General features: G+C 35.1%; 1 long non-coding RNA gene across 1 annotated transcript; it reads left to right on the top strand.

Moving 5' to 3' along the window:
* The first annotated feature begins 14314 nt into the window (after positions 1 to 14314).
* Positions 14315 to 17918, top strand: LOC102587563 (uncharacterized). The gene is made up of 4 exons (XR_368603.2): positions 14315 to 14535; positions 14828 to 14924; positions 15128 to 15202; positions 17615 to 17918. It is a non-coding gene; the product is annotated as an uncharacterized lncRNA (long non-coding RNA).
* The last annotated feature ends 258 nt before the right edge of the window (positions 17919 to 18176 follow it).

Below are 18176 nucleotides of genomic sequence, written 5' to 3'. Positions count from 1 at the left end.
TTAACTCACTTATTTCTTGTTCTAACCTTTGTACAAACTCATTAGATGAATCTTCTACAACAATATTATCTACGAAAGATTTCCTACCCCATAGAACTGAAGGAGTTGGACCAAGTCCTAAACCCTGAACATACCCACTATTCTCATTTCCCAACACTTGAGAATACACAACACCTTCCCAAGCAACATTGTGAGGAGGTTGGTTGGTAGATCTTTCATTATTGCTCATTCTTTCATTTATCATGTCCTGATCATATAATACACAATAAATCCAAATTGAAATTAGCTTATTCACTTGTAATGTTTATTTTTAAATGTTTCATGATTTAAAAAATTACGTTAAGAAGAAATCTTACGATTGCCTTGGCAGAATCATCATCTAGTGGTCTACCATACACACGTTTTTTATAAGTTAATAAGAATTTTTTTGCTCGTGTAGGCTCTATTCCATTTTCAGCCTAAGCAATAGAATTAAAGTTAGATATGCGTGACAAAAAACGTTAAAAATACGTTTCACAGATTTACCTTTTCATACATCAATGTAGCAATACTTTTGGATCCTCCTGTGTGAGGCATCTTTTGATTGACCCTATTGTTTCTATTTACTGGGGTACGCCTTTGTTGTTGAAATATTTAAATAATATCTTACAAATTATAAAAAAAAATGTAGCATAACTAAAATCAACACATAGTCAAAATAAGAACGTAGGTGTGTTGTCAAGGTTTTTTTATACCTTTGCTTTATCATAAACCCAATAAGAGACTAGACCACTCCATTGATATCTCGGTATGCGATTTGGTCTATTTTTCAACAAAGAGTCTTTAGTCTTATATTTTGACATATACTCAACTTTCATTTCACAATTTTAGTCTTTCCATTTCTTTCCTAGTGACTTTAAGTCAAACGCTTATCCACGTTTCGGAAAAGAGAACCTCTTATGCAAAATAAAAGTCAATATATAAAAGATAATTGAGTTTGTTCCCATAGTAATAATACTAACTCATACCCTTACAAAATCCACCAATTTCTTCTATTGCTCGTTGTCAAAAGTTCTCCAATCATCTACATTTAGAGGTGTTAATTCTAGATTTCTCGCAACAATTCCTAGAAATCTAGCAAGCTTTCGCCCCTCTTTCCCAATAGATTGATTATGACTATTAAATGGCACATCAATTGTCTTTCCGGGAGGAAATTTCCAAACATCTTTTAATAAAGTAGGACCACGAGGCTTTCTTGTCGCTAAGTTACCTAGAATGAAAAAAATATTTGAAAGTCATCAAATGGAAAAACACATATGGTTAAACACCTGAAAGATGCTTTAGAATAATAAACTCAGGGCATTTAGCAATCTTCTAATACTAGCACTTAAAAAGCTAATGTTCTCTTCATAGTAGGCTTCAGTTAAGGGGATCAATCACAATGGGAAATGGTAGAGTCCTTTATTTTCAGGTTAGTTCATGTTGTAACTGATGAGTTTATTTTGATGGATTATAAGGTGAGTGGATTTGATATCAGTTTTCCCACTCTCTATGTAATATATAGTTGTTTGTGTGATCATGAATACTCCCTCTAGTTGCGTGTGTGATCGTGAATACTCCAGGTGTTGTGCAACATGCTCATGTGGTGTGAGATATATCAACTAGAACTGACACTTTAATCAAGCTATAACACAAAAGTGGAAAGTTGGATGTTCTCCCGAAGAGATTTGCTGCCATCTCATGACACTTCAAGTCTACTAGACGAAAAGTTATTTTTATTAGCCATTGGCCAAAGCCTATGGACATAATAAAATGGGTAGGTAAATTTCCTATTTGGATGATTCCTCAACTATTTGCATATGCAATGAACTTTCCTATTCAAAATTCCTTCAATCCCAAAGCAAAATGATGTTTATGGCCATTATAGTCATCGTCACTCTAGCAGGCCATATTTTGTTGAGATGGTTGTTCATGATTAAAATAGATTTGGGGCTAGTGGCTGGAGCTATAGTGCTAAATGGCTCATGGTGGTTCATGGAACTTGCTCAATTTGTTTACATTATATGTGGGACTTGCTGGCCATCTTGGATTCCTAAAGTTTGTTGTTGTATCTGTAGAAAACTTTGTTATTGCTAGACTCTGCTATGGTGCTTTGGTAATCTATTACTTCTTCTTTTTCAACTCAAATGTTTTACATTCGTTTTTGAAATGGAGGGAATGTTTTTACTACAGTTAGTGTTAAAAATCTTACGAAAAATATTTCATGTTTTCCTAACAGTTAGGAATGGGAAGTGCATTAGAAAAACTTTGTGGACAAGCATATGGAGCTAAACAAGTAGACATGTTATGTATTTATTTGCAAAGATCCTTGATTATACTCAACACAAAAGCATTATATTTTATGTTTCTCTACTAATTTGCAACTCAAATTCCACTAGTCATTGGCCAGCCTATGCACATATCAAAATGGGATTATACTAAAAGTTAATGTTCACTACCCTTCATATTAGCCTGCATACTAAAAGTTCATGTTCACTGCATATTTGCCTTAATGTTCACTGCATACTAGCCTTACTTTAAATTTGGATGACATAGTTATATTGATTAGCCTTCCCTTCTAGGTCTTTCCTCTAGTTACTTTTATCCGAGGATCAACCAGAACTTGTACAGCTAGCCAACAAGAAGTTAGTGGACAGCTAACTAGATGTGATCAAAACAAGAAAAAAGGGACTTCCAGGTGTTGAGCAGCATGTGTAGGGTTTGCCGCATCAACACAATCCATTCACAGAAATTGATTCCAAAAACACTAAAAAGCAACACCAGATGCCTGATATACTTTGTTAATGCAGCAAAGTAAAAAATAACTGACACTTAAATCAAGCTATAACATGATACTTGTTTCGGATCAATGGGCAGCAAGGAGGAGAAGAAGCTTATTTTCCATCCCCTGTCCTTTCAAATGGTGGAGGCAATGTTTTCGGGGATCAGCGGGCCAGGTACTCCTGTCAAAACAAGGTTAAGAATAATACTACTGATGTTCAATCTTATGGACATCATTATCTCGTAACTTATGATTTCAAAAGGGTATGTTTAATTTAGCAGAGACTATAGGTATGTGTCATGAATCTATGTGTTCGGTGAATGCAAATGGGCAACATACAAAGGTTGGCAATTCTTTGATTCAGGGAAAGAAGCTTGTTTCCAATAAGTGATTCAATATTATTCTTACTTGTTTCTAATCAATGGACAGCAAGGAGGAGAAGAAGCTTGTTTCCCATCCCCTATTTTTTCAAATGGTGGAGGCGGAGTTCCGAATAAGTGATTCAACATTAATATACTACATACACCCAAAAAGAAAAGGAATGAACCTTTGTATATACAATGTACCTTTCCTCCCTGCTTTTTTTACAACATCACTACAGTTGTGTATTATTATATATAAATAATAATTTGAAAGTGTTGTAAGACACTCAATAATTGAACCGTCAAGTTTACATTTTGAATCCGTCTCTCATTACTAGCTAGATAACATTTGATGATTAACGACTTGAGTTGCGCATTATGAGTTTAGATAGGGGAAATCAAAAAAATGAGATGAAGATGGTTCCTTACAAGATTATGAGAGGTTCCTTACAAGTGACCAATCTTGCAAACACACTTTTCGGGACCAAAGGTCTAATTAATAGATGCTTTGATGATCCTCAAATGCAAAAGGAGATGAAGATGGTTCCTTACAAGATTATGAGAGGCTCAAATGGAGATGCTTGGCTTGAAGCAAATGGACAACAATATTCTCCAAGCCAAATTGGAGCATTTGTTATAACAAAGATGAAGAAACTGCAGAAGCCTACCTAGGGAAATATATTAGTAAAGTTGTGGTAACTATTCTAGCTTATTTCAATGATGCTCAGAGGTAGGCAACAAAGGATGTTGGGTGAATTGCAGTTCTTCATGTGCAAAGGATTATTAATGAGCCTACTGTAGTTGCGCTCTCTTATGGTACGAGCAACAAAGAAGGTCTTGTTGCTGTTTTTGATCTAGGTGGTGGAACTTTTGATGTTTCAATTCTGGAGATATCAAATGGTGTTTTTGAAGTAAGTGAAATGTGTGGTGCTCTCTAAAGTTGTGTATGTTCTTGTGTTTTCCCCTATGTATCAGCACAATGCTTAAAATGAGGTTATACCAGAAAACTCCTTAGATAGTTGTTCAGACTTTTGCTGCTCGTTTAAGCCATAATCAGTAAATAAATGAAGCCCCCATACATCTAGATACTCCTACTATCATAGTAAGATACACAACTTTAAGGAAAAAAACGTAAAAACAAAGGTGAGCAGGCACAACTTGATCAAAATAAAATACAACAGCATGACAACATGGGAACTGGGAATATCAATAATTCAACCACACACATTTAGCAACTAAAATCTTAAAACAATATAGAGTACAAATAGTATTACCTGATTCATCACAAGGAACAAGTGCATTGCCTGATTCATCAGTAAGTTGAACCGCTGTGACACCAAAAGAACTATTCAACTCATTAGCTTCACCATCATGTGCTTGGTCTACAGAGTTGTTCTGATTATCTATCAATTGCTCAAGATAAGGTTGGGCTGCAGAGTTATCGTGATCATCACTCAGCTGCTCAATATAATGTCGTAAAGCTTCATCATGTTGTTCAATAACTAATGCGTTGCGACCTCTAGTTTGCATAGTTCCTTCTCTTCAGTGAAGTCACTATCTAGCAGCATTAGGTTCAGATTAACTCAAACATATATTACATGTCACATGAAAAACAAGAAGAAGCTTTATCTTCTCAAACTATGAAAAATACATAAGTAGCAAAGATAGAATGAAGAACTCTTGCTTCATGCACATCCATGGTGGAAGATTATATGGTATTAAAATCACTGGCCATGTACTATGAACCGTTCGCATCATGCAAAATGGATTAAACCCATCAGAAGCTAATCGTAAACGTACATTACGAGGATCTTTGGCAAATTCTAGATACTTACTATCAAACTTTTCCAAGCTTCAGAATCTGCAGGATGTCGTAATACTCCAGCTTTGTTGCACTCTTCATGATGCCATCTCATTCCTTTAGATACTCTGAAGACATAAATAATCTTTGCAGCCTTGGTTTTAAAGGAAAATACCTTAACATCTTGGTTGGAATTTTTTTTAGCATTGTTTTTCCATCTAGAAGCCCCACAAATTTTGCATTCATTAACATCCTTATGGGAAAGTTCTTTCTTAAAAAGCATACAATCATTAGGACAAGTATAAATCTTTTCATACTTTAAGTCCAAACCTTCAATTATCTTTTCGGTCTCATAGAAAGAAGAAGGCGATTCATATCCTTCAGGTAGTGCGTCCTTCAGTAGTGCAAACAATGAATTAAAGGTTTTATTTGACCATTTGAACATGCATTTTGTACAACAGATATGCAATAAAAAGGATAATTTGCCAAACTTCTTGCAACCAGGATATAATTCTTCATTTTCCTCCTTCATGAGTCGTTCAAACTTATCCATCTCTGGTTGAGGTTGCTTTTCAGATGGATGATCAGCATTTTCTTGTACGTTTGTCTCCATCTCACCTCTTTCATTGATGTCACAATCTATGAACTCTATACAGCCTCCACAGGCATCATGTATCATTCCTCTCATATCATCACCTCTTACAGTTGCATGCTTCTGATAATTTACTTCAGTATTGTCTGATCCCTCTAGAGATTCTCCGTGACAAAACCAGTTTTTATATTATGGAATAATACCATTAACAACAAAATGATCATAAGTTGTTGCTCGATTTACTTGATGGATAAGTACACATTCGATACAAGGACATGAAGTTTTCTCTCCTACTTGTTTTTTAGAAAATGCATGGTTTAAAAAATCTTCTACTCCATCAAAGTATTCTTTACTAAGTATATAAAAAGATATCCATCTTTTATTTCTAGAATTGTTCATGACATTCCAGATCTGATTTTTATTTGCTTCAATTATTAGAGGAGCTGAAATATATTAGTAAAAAAAATAAAATGAATCAAAAATTTATTTCAGATAAAATATCCATCCTATTATTACATAGGGTGCAATACAGAAAATGGTCGTCAACATGTTTGGTATCTTTCAATGAAGTCCTAAAGGTAATTAATGCATTCAGTTGTCAATGAAAAAGCAAGATTTTTAGGCGTCCCATGTATAGCAGATAATGTTTCTGTGTTTCTGGAAGCATGTTATCAAATTTCAAGTATTTGTGATTTTGTGTTGAAATTGTTTAGGTTCCCTTGTAAATAATAAAGCTAATACATTTAAGATATCTTGACATAATGGCATTACAAAATTTAACAAAAAGAAGAAAGAATCATCATCGAACAAAGCTAGCTAGTTGTAAATAACGGTACTTCTAACAAGTCGGAAAGGATGAGTGTAGCAAATTAGTTGCTTATTAGAACTTTATATAATTAAATTTGAAAAATAGAACAGAGAATGCTTCGATAGAAAAAATGCAAGTCCTTAATTCTCTGGAAACAAGCTTGGGGTTTAACTATGAGAGTATCAGACGATCAATTTGAGTTATAAGTGAAACTCCTACCATTAGAAACATAGAGCAGAAGCTTCTGTGAAAAAAAAAATTGGCATCTACTCAACTACAACAATAATTGGGGACTACATACAAGAACAATAGTTCATTACACTCATCTAACACATATCATATAATCTTATAAATTACCCTTTCTTGTTAGCTAAGCTGATTTTCTTGAAGGAAGCAAAATTTGAACTAAAAAATCTCGACACTGGTTCTCTGTAAAATTTCTGCAGCTATAAATCTGTTATGGAGATTATCTCTTTGTTCAGTAAGGTCGAAACTTCATCAATGACATTTTGTTATGGAGAGCTATGGAGGTTCTGAAGATCAAACACTGGAAAAGAAGGGGGGATTTTCAAGTATCATATGTTCTAAGAGAAAGGAACCACCTTGCTAATTTTTTAACTAACAGAGTTTTTTATTGTGCAAGTAGTATTCAATACATTAACTTTCAGGAACTCCCATCAAAATATTTTGAAACAACAAATTCCAAGAATTCAATTTCAGGCGATAAGAGAAAGGGAAGCAGATTAAAAGAGCAGAAAACTACATCGATAGACAAAACCCCTGCAGCTGAAAAAAAAACAGCACACACCTCTACTATTGATAAATAGTTTTCCTGTGTTGGGGAGGCTAAGTAGACTAGGGAAAAGCCTTGATTCACATATATCAATAGGAAGAGGCAAGGAGAAGGCAGGAGACTCAGCATCCAAGGAAACAGTAACTCTAGGTGTTGATGTCAATGTGCAGAACCCAGGGAAGGATAATAAGATGGGAAAGCAGTGGGCAAGCTTATTCCAAGGAACCAGGATGGGATCTAAAGGTATGGATATATAATTTATAAACCATATTATTAAGGAAGGTGCTAAGATAGTTCAGCTGCAAGAGGATGATATTGCTGAAGCTATAGAAAAATGGTAGAAAGCTATGATATTGTATGTGGTTGGTACTGAACCAACAATTGCTGCCTTGGAAAGGTTTATAGCTTCCCAATGGAATTTTGCAGCAAAACCAGAGATATACTATCACAATGAGGGATACTTTATGGTTATATTTGACAATATGGAAGACATGAATGAAGTCTTATACTCAGGCCCTTATACTATGAACAGTAGACCTATAATTGTTAAACCGTGGGATGCTCACTTCGATTTACATGATGAAGTTTTGAAAACCATCCAATTATGGGTCCAATTCCCAATTTTCCACTGAATTACGACCACTAATGGATTTACTATCCTTAACATGGTAGGACAAACTCAGATGGAAGTGGGACAACGAAGTAGCCAGTATGGAGATAATGGAGGACAAAACGATCACTCACCTCAACGTATATGTTAGTGTCATGGAATGTGTAGGGAAACATAGAGAAATAAAAGCTTTTAGTAGTTACTAAAAGGAACTGTCTTTCAGGTATTTAGGAGTACCTCTTAGTACTAAGAGATTGTCCACGATACAATGCCAACCTTTGCTTGATAAAATACTAGGAATGATCACTACTAATCTATGTAGGAAGAGTTCAGCTTATCAAAAATGTCTAATTCTCCATCCAAACTTTCTTTTCTAAATCTTTGTTCTTCCAAAGAAGGTGCTCAATACGATTACTACTACATGTAGGAAATACCTATGGACTGGAAAAGTAGAGAATATCAATAAATCAGCTATAGCATGGGAACAACTCTGTATGCCAATGGTGGCTGGTGGCTTGAATATGATAAATGTCGAACAATGGAATAAGGCTACTATAGCTAAATTCTTGTGGAGTCTAAGTCACAAGAGAGATAAATTATGGGTGAGATGGGTTCATGGCTACTATATAAAGGGTGGCTCAATCTGGAACACGGACCGACAACAAGCTTTCTGGATCCTAAGGAAGATGTTTAGAAGTAAAGAGTATTTTGAGGCAGCTCTCTATTCTCTAATAAACATCTAAAATAGAAAATTAAATGAATAACAAGAGTATTAAATAGAAGATTCAAGGACAAATGATAAAGCTACCAGAAAATAGATCAAAAGGTTTAAATTAAGCTTCCAGTTACGGATAATCTCAATAACAGAGAGCTCATAGAGTCAAAACAAAAAATTGTTGTACTAACATGAATCTAAATAACAGTGAATCTATGTAATCGCTAAACTTGAAATTTTCAAAAAACAGATCTTATGTCGAGTCAAAACAAAACAATGGTTTTTTTGTAATAGTTCTTGTATTCACAATAGAACTTTCTAATGATCCTGATGAACGAAAAACCACCCTCCTTAACATATTAACAACCACACACCTTAATATAATAGCCATACACCTTATTGTATATTAACATATGAATCGATTCAATCAATTGCATTCAAAATAGTAGCAGACAGAGATCAGAAACACAAAAAACATTACTTTTACGAATCTCAAATGACTTATAAATCACAACTAATACCTAAATATTGATTAGTTCGTCAAGTGTATTTTTTGTTTTCTTTTTCGTTAATGCGTAAATACTTATTAATAAACATAACAGAAAATAAATAATAGGGTTAAATTCACAACGAAGATGTATAGACCAACGAGGATAATAGAACATGATAGAAACATAGGAGTGGAGATGAGTGACCTACAGACCTGAAAACTTTGTTTTTTCTAGACGTATTTGCTGTGAGAAATCTATAGCTTGGACGTCGCTGCTGAAAGTTTGTATATGCTGCTGGAAGATTCCTGCTATGAACGAATATATGGTGCTGGACGTCGCAAGTCTAAGCGATTTAGGATGCAAAATATATTTTTAGGAAAATTTTCCTTATTAGCACCGTATTGAGTATTTCGTTCTTAGTAATGTTTTCCTTATTGCCTAGGACTTCTTCTTTTGTTCAGAATTTATAGAATGGCGGGGAAATAAATAATTTAGAAAAAGTAGGACCTTTTAATTTTAGAAGAAAAAAGAGAGGCTTTTTGGCAGCTATTGTTTGGAATTGCGACTAAAAGTGTACTTTTTCCTGGCCATTGTACATTAGCCGCTACTATATTGCCTCACATGAATACATTAACGGCTATTTGCTTATTGCCGCAAAATAATTGTCGCTAAAGTTCATTTTTGTAGTAGTGTCATCAACACCCCCAGCTTAAACTTTTGCTTGTCCTCATGTAAAACTCAAGTTCAGCAGTTAAAAAAGGATCTCTCAATAGTGCTACACAAGACTCAATCATGAATGTACACACAAGACTCAACTTACTCATGCAAGGATCAATTGTGTACTCAAAGAGTCAAGTTGTGACACACCATTATCAAAGATTCTCAAGCGCACTATACTTGCTTCAAATGCAAGTTCAATCTCAACAAAGGTAGTCACATGCCCTCACACAAAAGAATGATTCAATTTTCACACACAATGGTTTAATCATTTAACGTTTCGGATTCAAATGCAACTCTCACACTCACAAAGATGAACATAATGCATGTTTTCACCCATAGGTTTTCCCGTATTTTCCAATCAACATTTGCTTCAGCTCACTCAAGATCAAAAAGGTCTTTTAGGCTCAGTGACTTTTATCCTCATAAAATGTAGTGCTCACAACACTTCCTTTCCTCCTCTTTCATCATTTTCTTTACTGCTCATAAGTCATCCCATTATTCATTTTCCATGGATTGTCATAACTTTATTCGATGACATTTTCTTTTTCATTTTTTTTTCTCTTCCATTTTTTTTTGTGTATGGAGGGGTTCCATTTTTTTATTCAACACCATGGGTTAAAGGAGACTTTTCTTGCACTTATTGATTTTCCCTTTTTCTTTAACCACATCCCCAACTTAGGCTTTTGGCCTAAGTTGGCTATTTAATCAACCACAAGATCATGAGGATTATGGATAATAGATCAAGAGAGGTTACGTTTTCATCAAGTTTCTTCCAAATAATGGTAAGGCTCAAGGAGTGTTCAAAAGAGGTTCACACACACTCACAAGGTAGGCCACAAAAGAGGTATATGTCAAATTGGCTCACACTCTTCGATGTTGCTTAAGATCATATAAAGAGATAGCATCACTTCTTCAACCGGACCAACGGGGAAAATTCTAGGTGTCATCATGCAATGGTTCACGGTAAGCTCATCACACAAGACATTGAAACCAAACTCAAACAAGACTCCACACTTTCTCTAGTATGCAACATTCATCACAAAAGACTCAATTCGATAATTGGCTAGTCACAACGAGATGCAAAGAGTTCACATATTGTCTATGAAGCTTCAATTGGCCTAGTTATAGTTGCACATTCATGTTCGTTCGATTATGAGAATTATTTGAGTCATCGATATTGATCAAAACTGATATTCAAATTTGCAAGAGAACAACCACATTCAACACATAGAAGAGGTGGAAAAAAATTTGGAAGGATCAAAAATCATTTACAATTAAAGCAAAGAGCCACAAGCTCAAACATCCACAGAAAGTAGTGTATAACATAATATTAAGCATAATGACCCATTATATGAACAAAACAACAATACATCACACAAAGGTGGGCCTCACCCTACTACAATTAAAAACATTTGTCCTCAAATGCAAACAAGATTATCTAAAATTTAACATAAAGAAAGACAGAGAGGGGGGTAAAGAAGGGATCCTGTCTACGCAGTCTCTCCATATGTCTAGGCCTCAGTGCCCGATTCAGCAGTCTGGACTTGGGCATCAGTGCCCGGAGTCACCTCAGAAGAGCCAGCTCCACCAGAGACATCAAAAGATGTATTTGCTAGGGAAGCCTGCACAGCCGCATCTATCATGGTTGCTTCAGTCTCAATCAGGTCCTCATCCGCAGCTCTCTTAGTCTCCTCAAGTATCTCTTCATCAATCTCCGGTTCAGACTTGGCTGCCTACTCCATTCTATCCTCATTTCCAGTGGTAGTCGGAGGCATTTCGGGCAAATCTGGAATCTCCACTGTTCCAAAGACCATGGACAGATCGGTGGATTTCAACTGATCCACATCCTCCCGTAACATAGCTATAGAGGCCTTTAAGGTCGTCACCTCTCTTGTGGTTCCTTGGTAATGCTCACACACCGTTATTCTAGCCTCGAGGGCATTAATGGTAGCTCTCAGTGGTGTCACAACATCAGTCAAGGCAGTCTAAATCATGTCTGGAATAGAGGTTTCTAGTCTAGCAGACCGACGATCAGCAGATTGGGTGAGCTGTCCCATCTGGAGTAATGACGCATCAGTGAATGGAGTCTGGGAGACAGCAACAGTAAGTCTGGGAGGTAGCGCAGCAACAGAAGAACATGGAGTGTCAGCAAAAGTAGCAGTGTTTTTAGATATACCTGAAGGTCCAGGGGCCAAAGTAGGCAAAAATGCCTGTGCAGGTATGAAGTTTGTGACTCCAACTGGGGAGAGGTCCACCGGGGCTGGTTTTTGCATTTTCTCTGTCTGATCCTTAAGATATTCAGCTTCGATCCTCTGGATATCAGTGGATGATGTGGGGATTATTTCCACGTCCTTCTTCGCATTTTTAGGTACCTGATCTTGTCTCCACAGCTCGGTGATCAATACCAGGAAGGGGAGTGAGGTCTGGCGCTGTTTGGCTCTCATTGCCATTTCTTGCTCAACGATCATACCCAAATTAATTCGCTCCCATGCAATGATCATGCCAAGAAAAGCTACCTTAGAGTGGCGAAGAACAGACTCATTCTGGGATGGAATTACAGTACTGCTAATAAAGCCAAACCAGTACCCTGCATCTACATGCATGTCCCTTTTCATTATCGGTGTCCCTACCTCTAACAACTTTGATGTGCCATCACAGATAAGAGGAGCCAGCCAATTTTTTATTTCCTCGAATGACTTAGTCTTCATTCTGTGTTGGTGAGGGTTGGCAATATTATTTGTGCACTCCAAAATTGTATTTATCGTAGTGCTGTCACACAACACTTTCCTGCCCCAAACTACCACATAGCCAACATATTTGAGTGTAGCTTCTTGCTTCTTTGTTTGTGGTATCAAGGTTCCATAAAAATCGTAGAATTCCCTTACACAATTTGGAATATATGGGCTACAGGGCTTGGTGAGGATATGGAAATCATGGTTCTTGAGACAACTCATGATCCCTGGATACCTATCGATCACTCCATCTGTAGACAGACGCTTCTCCTCAAGGATCGTCCACAACCCCTCAGTCTTTAATTTGTTCATTGACTTGGGAGGAGGACCCTGTATTGGTGGTGCAAGTACCTTTACTGGCTCTGGAACTGGATTAAGAGGGGTAGTTTGAGTAGTCCAGATCCTAGATGGATCATTCAATGTTATGGATAGTAGTTCTGCCCTGCAAGCTACTACGAGCTCATCGTCATTAGACTCTATCATCTAAGTCTCTAGATGCTCCCCTTCACTCTCAGAAGTGGTGAGGTAAGTGCCATAGATGCCATCACTATCGAAGCTTGCCTTTGGTGATGCAGGTGCCTTGCATTTACCCTTGCTTTTCCCACCAGTTGTGCGGAGTTTTGTGGCCTTGCCCTTGGATGCAGCTGCATCCTTATTTAGTGTAATCCCTTTTGCTTTCCCTTGGCGTGGCATGTTTCTCCCAGAAACATTAGACCTAGCCATGTCTGCAATCACAGTGGGAAAGTTAGATATACGTTTATTACATTCACAGGAACAATAGTTTGCAGATAGACTCGCAGAACCAGTCGGCGAGTCGCCAAATAACTCTAGCAAACTAGTGCAGGCTCGCAAAAAGAATGGCTTAGAATATACACAGGTTGGCGATAGGAAGGGCCTTTCAGCGATTAAGAGGCAGCCCGCCAAAAGTTATAGTGTAACTTAAGCTACATGTGTGCGGACAAAGGTTGATCAAGAATACCTTTGGTGAATCACTTAGTGCTTTTGGGGATATCAGGCTTCTCGCCGAAAGTTACAAAACTAATAATCAAATAAAACATGAAATTAAAGGCGAGATGGGGACATTAGGCGAACCGCCAAGTGGTTTGGCGAGCTAGACCCAACTCACCAAACGGCCCAATGGACCTATTTTCAACCCAACTTCTCAAATTCAACCCCGTAACCCCTAAAACAAAAAAATCAATTCATGCACAACTCAAATTAAGACTAGACCCATATTATCCATCAACGTTCAAGGACAACCCCAAGAGATTTTAATTCATTTTACGGTATAAACTTACGGGATTACCATCATAAAGAAACTACGGGCAAGATTGTCAAACTAAAACATGCAATCAGGTATAGTGATCTTGTCACAGAGATCCATCACAATTCAACAGGAAAAAATTGATTACATAAGAGTAAAAATACTACAAGTAAAATGCAAGGTTTGGAAAACTTACCTTTTCGGCTGATTAAAACAAGACTGTGATGCTAGACGGAAAATTAATACATATCCAAGCACCAATCAATCAACCAAAATACTTATAGAGTGCAGAAATATTTGCAAAACTAAGTAGGAACGAATCTCCGAAGGTCGAGAGTGAGGGAAGATAAAAAAGGTTGAAAGTTTAAACCTTTGGCTTTATAAAAACTATCACTACAAGAAAAAGGCTTAGTAGGGACCAATAAGTAAGTACAAGTGAAAAATCTGGTCCCCATAGGTATATCTATAAAGACACGATTTTCTACTGGTCCCGAATTCTCGTTAAATTAGGGAAGAGAGCAAAACTGGTCTAAAAAGTAATAATTATCTAGTCCCAAAAATAGCAATGAGAGTTGGGATCAAATCGAAATAACAAGTTAAAAAATATTTTATTATATAATCCCTCTTTCTCTCTCTTTAATATACAATCCCTCTTTTTCTCTCCCTTTTCACAAATAAACCTCTCCTCGTCAAAATTAGGCTCTTTAAAACCCTAAATACTTTTCAATACACACTACTCTAACCCAGGTGAACCCTCTAGTTTTAGAAAGGATATTTGCGAAAAGTTTAAATTGAACACGATTTGTTTACTCACGGATTTGTTGAGCATGAAAACTACAAAAGAGAGGTAATTCCTTAGTTATCAACGATTTTCTTCTTCTTTTTCCATTAAAATTTGTCTTCTATGTGATTTTTTTAATGGTGTATATATTGTATTTTTGTGATTTATATGTGAAAGAGTGGTGAGGGTTTGTCAATTTTAAATTCCAAAACTCATTTAGATATCATTTTTTATTTTGGGAGGTGGAGAAAGCATTCTTCATTTTGTTCTTGTGGTCATTTCGGGTTGTTTTGTATTCTTTTAGCAATTACATACTTTTCAGTTCTTGCTGATAAAATTTTCAACTTTTGTGTCAAAGATTTCTTGCCCAATTGCGATTTTGAGTATTTGGAGTTTTTTCTAAGCTTTGGGGAAGTGTGTTGATTTCACTGCTCTTTTGGGGGTTTCCTAATCAGGTAAATATGTTCATCTTTTCCTTAATATCATTTAAAACTAAAGGAGAAGAAGAAAGTGTTAGTAGTAACAGTGTGGAGTTTTAAATTTTTCTCTAGCTTTAATTAATCATTCTTATAATGTGGATGACATAACTAATGGCTTGGTTTATGTTGCTAGCTATTAAAATACTAGCAAAATTATTCTCTCATTGTTTTATGTCCAGGTCTGCTTATTTATTTACCAAATGCATATCTATCAGAAAGGAATTTGTAGCCACAAAAGTGATTTGTCACCACAGGTAGTTCAGTTCTATCAAATTGTAGTCATGAAAGTTGAAGAGTATCTACGAATTCAAGTTTGTATCCTCGATTGAAGTGAACTTGAAATTCTTTTTATGAAATTGAGGTTAGTTTATTAAGCAAGGAACTAAAATTCATCCTTGAATTTTAGAATTATGGATTGTGTATATAGTATATAGTATGTAGTTGTACACTGTTTTAGTTTTGATTTTGGTTTTCTAGGATATGAATTGAAATTCATCTTTGCTCATTCTACTGTGATGAAATTCAGTTGGAAAGTTGAATACCACTTCTTATTACATATAATCGAATTAGAGGTTATGTTAAATTCCCATTGTTGACGATACTAGGAGCTTCATCTTGAGTTGGGAAAACTAAACTATGAGTTGAGTGAAATAGCTTCTCTAATTGTCATTGGAGTTCTAATTCATTGTTTCTTATATATAATGGAATGATGAATAAAAAAAAATCTGAAAAACAGAGGGTCAAAAATTTAGTGTTGATTTTCGAAGGGAAATAATTATTGAACGATCTGAAAAATAGAGGGTCAAAAATTTACTGTTGATTTTTTAAGGGAAATGATTATTGAATGTTGGACTACTTGTATAATTGTTTAGATTTTTCTCTCAAAGAATGATTTACTAATTCAATAATTGAGGTACATTTAGAGCTGAGAACTGATAAATATTTTTATAAAAAAATTTGATCTGTAGCTTCTGTTTGATAATCAATTGATAGCTTCTTAAACTTGGAGCTAAGAATTCATTAACAGCATTTGTTTGAGAATTGATTAATTGCTTCTGTTTCATAATTGGTTAATGCTTCTGAAACTTGGAGTTGAGAATTGATTAATAGCTTTTGAAATTTACTTTTAAAATGGTGCTTTGTAAGACTATGATTAGTTGAGTGAAAATTCCTTTTTTCAGTTTATCCGAAAGAAACTATTAGTTGAGTGATCATTTGAGAAATCTTCTCAATCTAGCATATTCTACGCCATCTTTTGACTAGTGTGAGAAACATATCTTCTTCAATTATTGTAGAAACTCATCTTATGGATGTAAAATGGATACGCGGGTTCAATAAAGATGTAGTTTTTTCTTATACTGTCATACATATTCACAAAATCAAACAATAAAACAACCTATAGAGCCTACAACCTGAATAAGATAAAATGATTTTTTTGTCTAGCAGTAACAAGATAAAGTAGTGGAAAATTTCAATAGCATATAACAGTGATCATCGTTCTCGACAGTATATTTGTTGTTGGAAATAATTTATCTTCCTAGTCTACCTTCATTATTTTTTATTAATACTATTCTACTGACTTCTACAACAGAGTGACTACGACTATCACTTATATTTGGTATATTTTTATGTATTAGTTTCTATATATTACCATTGTTCTTTGTTTCACCTTCCCACTGTTCTATTAATGGTTACTGTTATACATCATATTCATTCTTACAAAATTTCATCTATCCTTTCTTTCGAAGTTTCTAATAATGAAAACTTTTTGGAAAGAATTAAGTCTGTTTTTCGTTATTTATTTGACTAGTGTAGTACACATACAAGACTCCATATATGTCATATCTCCATATTCTCTTAATAAGGGTCTATACGACTAACAACAACAAACAAAATATATTTCGTAGTAAGATAGTAACTACGGCTCCAGAGAAGTTCACCCGCTATTTGTTTACACAACTCTAGTTACACTTAGAGAAATTGAATTTTTTGTAGATAATATGAGGGGTAACAACAATACACATATATTCTCATATTGTGATGATTATGAATTTCAACTTTAAATAAATCTAGTTGGTTGAATAATATCTCAGAATATTCCAACATTCTCATATTGTGATGATTATGTAATTTCAACAACACACATATATCTTATGTTGGATATTTACCGGTGGAACAAGTATGATTTTACTTCAACTTTTCTTCTTTATTATTTGTACTTATTTCCATATTGAATGAGTTCTATAACATAAGAATACCAATATTTTATTTGAATGAGCGGAGGAAGAAGGTGTTGGTTGTAAAAGTGTGAAGTTTTATACTTTTTCAGTAGCACTATGTAATCTTCCTTTTTCTCTATTCTGCTCAATTTTTTTCTCTGTTGTGCTCTATTTTTTCTTTGATTTTTCTATTTTTTCAGTATTGGTTATGAATTTATTTTTCTTGAAGTGAAACATTATAGTGCTAGACAGCAGTGTGTCCACTCACTATGAGATCTGAAAGGTGCATTTCTCTTGATAATACAATAATTATTTTATCTGGTGAAGAAAATAGACTCTAAAATATTTGAATTACCATTGCTCATTTTCTTATAAGAATTAGACTTGAATATTTCATTTGATTTTATTTCCTGATTGTATATACAAATGTGGTGTTGATATGTACAGGTTCAAGATGATAGTCCATGTTTATTCTTCACCAGTTACAAGGCAAATGGTCCAAGTTGAGTGAAGTTGATTAATGTTACACGGTGAATAGTCCAACCAGCCTCTTACACCAGAGTATGATATGTTCGTGCAGACAAGTTAATGCAAAATATGTTCAATTTTCTCCTTAGTGCCACAAAAGTGTGTATTTCCTAGACTGCCAGTTGATCTATTTTTGGATTCCAACTGATATATTAGTTGACTCAGTTTGAAATGTACTATTAGTTTGACTAGTACAACCAATATATTAGATATATAGTTGTAGAATGTGGAGTTTAAATTTTATGAATATATTAGAGGTAAGGTATGTCCCCCTCGTTGAATTTTGACATGTTAATGAAATTTGCATCAGGTTCTGTAATGTTGGAATCTTGATGTATTTTATGAAAGTTTGATGTTAGTGATAATTTTCTCTATATAAAGTTGATTATAAACTATATAATGTTTAGGTGGAAAATTATATAATATTTAAGGACCAGCAAAAGCTAGTCACTATATGTTTTTAGGCATAAAAAATCTGGGT

The sequence above is a fragment of the Solanum tuberosum genome, unplaced genomic scaffold, assembly GCF_000226075.1.
Source record: "Solanum tuberosum cultivar DM 1-3 516 R44 unplaced genomic scaffold, SolTub_3.0 scf00459, whole genome shotgun sequence".
NCBI classification, from domain to species: domain Eukaryota; kingdom Viridiplantae; phylum Streptophyta; class Magnoliopsida; order Solanales; family Solanaceae; genus Solanum; species Solanum tuberosum.
The sequence above is the reverse complement of the archived record's forward strand: the minus strand, read 5'-3'. Positions and strand labels throughout refer to the sequence as shown.